We start from the raw sequence: 6353 nt of genomic DNA on the forward strand, positions 1-6353 counted from the left end.
TACCCAGTCTTTGACACATATTTAGATTACGTCCAGTCTTTTGTGTTCCATCAATGCCTCAATGAATACCTTCATACATCCATCTTGGTGGGCCTGTATGGGGGGAAAATTCTGTGAGATAAAATTTTAGAAGGGACATCAGCAGGTCAAATTACCTGCGCATTTTCATCTGAGTAGCTCTTGCTGGGTTCCCCTCAGAAGAGGTGCCCAGCACACCTGTCCTGCAGGAGAATGCCCATTTGCGTCCTCATCCACCAGGCAGGTTCTGGAACTCTGAGCCCATCGGGGGTAGGTGTGTGAAATCCCAAATCCCCTGGAAAGGTGATGTAACATCGTGTGCTTCCGACACGGACACAGGAGGAATGAGGTGAGGAAGGGAAAATAAGGAGATGTGTGGGATGGAGGGCAGAGGGGGCTGGCGGAAAGAAGGGCAGTAGATTCTTCTCGGGAGTTCTGCTGGGGCCTGAGCTATTCCTGGGCCATTATGTGGCATTTAGCTCCTCTTGAGCATGTTCCTAAGTGAAGGGGACAGTAATTAATGTCATTAACCCTCATTAAGAGAGTGTTCTATGGAATGGAATCTGATTAAAGTGGAATTAAAGCTCTTGGTGGCTCTGCACTTGGCCTGCCCTGAGGAATGAGAAGGTTTCGGGTTCAGAACCCGTGCGTGATGACATGGCGTTTTTTAAAAGGTGTTCCCGAGACCACCGGGGCTTACGCAGGCACCTCCATTTAAAACGACAGGTTTAGAACACCCTAACGCCATGTGAAATCTTTTCCTAAGCATAGGTCCACACGTAACAAAAAGGCAATACTTGTGGTAGGCGTCACAGGGCTGTTTCACAAGAGCGACACTTCGTTTCAGCCACTAATGAGACTAGGGGACACAAATGTCTGAGAGAAGTGGCTTCCTATGTCCTTGAAAGTCAAGACTTCCGGAGATGCACGGGGTGATGTTAACGACGGCAGAGGAAAATAAGAGGCAGTGGGCTTGAGCCGAGCTAGCAGCGACCTAAGCAGTGAGATTTGGAAAACCTTAAGGCCCTTGGCCCAAAACGGTGTCTCCAAGCCCCCGAAACCCCTCCATTAGAATCATTCCTTAGTGCACGGTCCTGGAACGATTCCATCTCATTAGAATTCACAGCCGCGGCAGCACAGGGTTTCTTTGCTCATCTTCCAAGTCTTGTATCGAGCGCCTTCTGGGTACGACACGGGGGTACAGAGCGAGCTGCTCCGCAGCCGGGTCGGGGAGGAGACATTCATAAAATGGTCACAGGACGAATGTGCGAAGCCAGATCGCGCAGCGGGTGTGTGTAACCGAGAACCTGGGCTAAGTCCCTGGGACCAGGCTGGCCTCTGCCTGGCTTCACCCCTGCGGGGACCCTTCTCGGATGGAGACTCCCTGAAGTGGCAGGACTGTCGGATTCTGTGGCTCTTCTGAACGGCTGCGCTTGGGGCCCGTGTCATTACCGAAGACAGTGTGTTGAGGGGCCTTGGCACAGGGGCTCTCGGTAAGGGTTTATGGCCTCGTAGCTACTCCGGAATACACCTCTCCCCGTGGGCTTTGGGGAGGGAAAGGGAGCCCAGGAGTCGGGGGTTGGGGGCCGGCGGGGGGGGGGGGAGGCACTGTGGCCTCCTCCACGCTCCAGTTTGCTGTCAAATCACTGTCTTCTGGCCCCAAACAACTAACCCAGTTCCTCCGCCTGCCGGGAGCAGTACCCCACTCTTTCTTTTGGCCGGAGGAGTAAGATCTTAGAAATCAAGTCCCTGTAGTCAAGTCTAACGATGGTTTAGAGCAAAGGCTTCGGCAGGCCCAAGCGCAGAGTCTCTCGCAGCTCTTGCCCTTGTTGGCTCTGCAAGCTCCGAGAACCCAGAGGGCACGCATTTAGTCTCTGCCCCTCTGTGCCGCCGCGAGGAGGAGACCCAGCTATGACCGGTGCACCTGTCACGGTGCCCGGCACCACCTGTGTTCTCGGTGAACGTGGCTTGCTGCTCGATTACTCCTGATGCCCAAAGCAGACCCGCAGAGCCGGCGTGTACCATCGTCAGCACGTGGTGCTGAGACAAAGGAGGGGGAGGGGAGAGCGGTCGGGGAGCCCCTGCCTCCTTGGGGCCAGGGTGCAAGGGTCTTGTGGGAAACCCAGGACTCTCTGCAGGGTCCCCCCACCAGCCTCCGCCTCCAGTGCCGTTTCCCTTTCCCTCGACGCTGTTTCCCTCGCTGGGGGTCAGTTTGGGGGGGGGGGGGGGGTCTGGCAGACCTGGGCGCCTTGCCTCTTGGCCCTACCTGAGCTCCGCCACTGGAGTCCTTGGCTGGCCTCGCTCCAACCCTCCCCAGGCCTCGCCCCAGCCTGCCTGGGAAGGAAGACCAGCCAGCGGCACCGTGAAGGGGTGTGGCCTCTCTGGGGGCAGGTGGGGCCAGATGGGCGGGGCCCAAATCCACGGGCCAGCTGAGTGACCTTGGGCCGGTCCAGCCACGCGCACACAGGCGCACACACACACACACGCACACGTGCACATGCGTGCACATACACGCAGCACATGTACACACACACACACACACACACACACAGCTCACCACACACACACCACACCTACAGACCTGCAAACACACATACACGTGCCCCACACGCACACACCCACACGCACGCACACGTGCACACACACACCTCCCAAAGCCCCCATTTCCGCCGAAAGGCGGACGGCAGATGCCTGGGGCCCTCACCTCCCTGAGTCTCAGACTTCGCCCGGAGCTGCGGGGGGGGCGGGGGGGGCGGGGGGGACCGGAAGCGGCAAATGGGGGAGATGACCAGGCAGGTGCGCCCGGCCCCGGAGGGAAAACATCCGCTTCCTGCCCCTCACCACAGGAAAGGCTGACGCAGACCCCACGGCTCCCACATGCAGCAGGGAGGGGTCAGGAAGGGCCCGCTGCTGCAGGCCAGGGGGACACCGGGGACGGTCACCTGCCGGAAGTGCACCTCCGCCGAAAACCAGGAGCGTTCACCCCACTTTCCAGGCAGGGCGCAGACAGGTTCACGGTCTTCCCAAAGTCACAGGGCTGCCCCCCAACACCACGTGACCACGCGAGATGAAGACCCAGCAGGGGCGATCTGGGGCCCACCAGCTGAGCCCCATGTGTGTTTCCCCCTCCATTGAAGCCCTGGGCGAACTCCGTAAACATCCTTCCAGCTCTGAGTTCCCAGTGGCCTCAGGAAGGAAGCATTCCAGAGAGGAGGGATTTGTAAACCCTTAAGCTGTGACAGTCATCAGGGACACGCGTGACAAGAGGACCACGGCCCGGTTCACCCTGCCTCCCAAACCGGGGAGTTCCAGAGGCAGCCTTGAGAAGGCACCCAGAATATCACAGCGCCCCGTCCTTCAGGTGCCACCGAAGGCTCAGCATCCACCCAGCACATGGCTCCAGGGCACCAAGGCTTTTATCCTAAGGGATGTGAGACTCGGTGTTTATGAAAAGGTAAACAGCTGGAGCTCAGAGCTGCTCACCCCAGAGCACCCTCAAGTGTGGAAGGCAGTGCCAGTTTCCCCCAACGTGGCGCTGCCGGCCCTCGGGGTGGTCGCCGCTCTGGAGCGGGTGTCCAGACGTCAGACTGTGGCTTTAACTTCCTTCTCCCCGCCCACTGCCAAGGTTCTTCACCTTTTCATATGCTTAGGGACCATTTGGAGCCACTCTTGTCAAATGCCTGGTGAGTGTCTTGCCCGTTTCTCTGCCACGTTCTGTCTTCTCATTACCAGCTTTAGCGTTCTTTCTGTGTTCTAGAAGGAAGCTGTTTACAGGTGCGTGGGCTGCAAATACTGCCTCCCACTCTCCAGCTTATGCTTTCACTGCCTTCGTGGTGTCCTGATGAACAGCTCTTTTTTTTCTTAATTTATTTTTATTTTTGAGAGACTGAGAGGGACAGAGTGCAATCGGGGGAGGGGGCAGAGAGAGAGGGAGACACAGAATCCGAAGCAGGCTCCGGGCTCCGAGCTGTCAGCACAGAGCCCGATACGGGGCTCGAACCCACCAACCGCAAGATCATGACCTGAGCCGAAGTCGGATGCTTAACCAGCTGAGCCACCCAGGTGCCCCCGATGAACAGTTCTTAATGTGAATGTAACAGAGCTTATCAATTTTTTCTTTGTGGTTACACCTTTTTGCGTCCCATTTAACAGCTAGTTTGTTCTTTGTGTCCTTTGCTATAATTTTGCGGTCACATTTGTGCCCTGTTATCAGGCTTTAATTTACTTGTTCTGAACTATGTGTAGTAATTGATGTTTTGAGTGTTAAACCAGCCTTCCATGTTCAAATAAAAGGTTGCATTTGAGGTGTCTTTTTTCTTTAATATTTATTTTTGAGAGAGAGGAGACAGAGTGTGAGCTGGGGAGGGACAGAGAGAGGGAGACACAGAAGCCAAAGCAGGCTCCAGGCTCTGAGCTGTCAGCACAGGTCCCCATGCAGGGCTTGAACTCACAACCTGGGAGATCATGACCTGAGCCGAAGTCAGCCGCTCAACCGACTGAGCCACCCAGGCGGCCCCGAGGTGTCTTTTTGATAAGTATATTATCTTTGGTAATATTTTGCATAGAACATTTCCATCTCTGCTCTTAAGTAAAACTCCTCTATAATTTTCTTCTCTTGCAACGTTCTTGTTGGCTTTTCATGTGAAGACCTCATTGAATCAGTAGGAAAGAATTCTTTCTTTTTCTAGCCTGTCCAAGAATTTTTGCAAGATCAGCATTGCGTCTTCTTTCAAGTTTTGGTAGCATTCCGGGCGAGTTGAGTTTTCTTTGTGGAAAGGAGTTCAGTTTCCAATTTAACTTCCTAAAGCGTTAGAAAACGATTCAAAATCTATTTCTTCTTGTATCAGTTGGGGAAGTTGTGTATTTTGAGGATTGCATTTAATTCGTCCAAAGGTTCACACTGACTGACATAAGGTTGCTCCCAATATCCTCTTCCAATCGTTAAGGTCTGGAAAGTCTGACAAGGAATCCCATCTTAACCCCTGATGTCGGTTATATATGCCTTTTCTTCTTTTCCTTCGCCAGCCCCTTCAGGGCTTCGTCATTTTCAAAGAATCAGCTCTTGCAAGGTCTTCGTTGTGTTAATTTTTATCTCTACCGTTTCCTCCGTTCCACACTTCCGAGGGGTTAATTTGCTACTCTTTTTCTAACTTTTTGACGACAACTATCTCATTGATTCTTAGCCTTTTTTTTTTCTTTTAAATATACACTTTTAGAGCTACAAATTTCCCTCTGAAAATCTCCCTTGGTATTTACCATGTTTAAAAGAACAGCGCCAAGGATGAACTGTGACCAGGGTGATGCATTTTAGGGTGGGAGCGCGGACAGGTGGCATGAGAAAAGTGGGCCCCCCCCGGGAAGTGGGATTACAACAGTGGCTCTGCCCTTGACATTCTCCCGTTTTCCCAGGCTTCTCTCATTCAGTGCACACCACGATTAATTAACTAATGTGTTTGCGATTAGAATAAAGTATTTTTTTAATTTTTTTTAACATTTGTTCATTTTAGAGAGAGTGTGAGTGGGGGAGGGGCAGAGAAAGAGGGAGACACAGAATCGTAAGCAGGCTCCCGGCTCTGCTCTGACAGCACAGAGCCTGCTTGGGATTCTCTCTCTGTCTCTGTCTCCCTCTCTCTCTCTCTCTCTCTCTCTCTCCTTCTGCCCTTCCCCAGCTCTTGCTCTCTTTTTCTCTCTGTGTCTCTAAAACAAAAGAAGAGTAAGGGGCATAATCACCCGAAAAGATCCACAGAGCAGAAATTCTAGAGAAGAAATGGGGACAGCGGGGCTGCATAGCTTCCTGGAAGCCCCCACCTGCACCCCCAGGTAACAGCCACTGTCCCCTCCGGGTCCTGCCTTTGGCATTGTGTCGCTCTCCAAGGCCTGTGGTTGGCCGTCCAAGCGTGAACTGGTCCCAAAGAAGAGACCCCGTGGGCCAAAGGGGAGCCCCAGTAACCCGCACCCCCAGCCTCCCCAGATGCCAACCCCACGGTCCAGGTGGCCCTGTTCATTCTTTTTGTTCTCTGCGCTCCCTTGGCTTGGAGCCCAGTAGCCACAGACCAGCTAAACTGTCACCTCCGTCAGCTGCACGGCAGCCCCCGGGCCTCCGGGACCCCTGGGAAAGTGGAAATACTGGGTGCCAAGCAAAGCCGGTTGACCTGTGGCCTGAAGAAATGGGAACGATGGGGGGGGGGGGGACATGGAGGGCAAGCCCATCCTTGACAAGAAGGCTGGGAGGGAGAGCCAGCCAGGAGACAGGTGCGAGGCACCCACTCTGAGCCCTCTGACCCGGGACGGGAAGGCACCGTGCCGCAACATTTCTATCCTTGGTAGCCAACCAC

The sequence above is a fragment of the Panthera onca genome, chromosome C1 (assembly GCF_046562875.1).
Source record: "Panthera onca isolate mPanOnc1 chromosome C1, mPanOnc1 haplotype 2, whole genome shotgun sequence".
Classification (NCBI taxonomy): Eukaryota; Metazoa; Chordata; class Mammalia; order Carnivora; family Felidae; genus Panthera; species Panthera onca.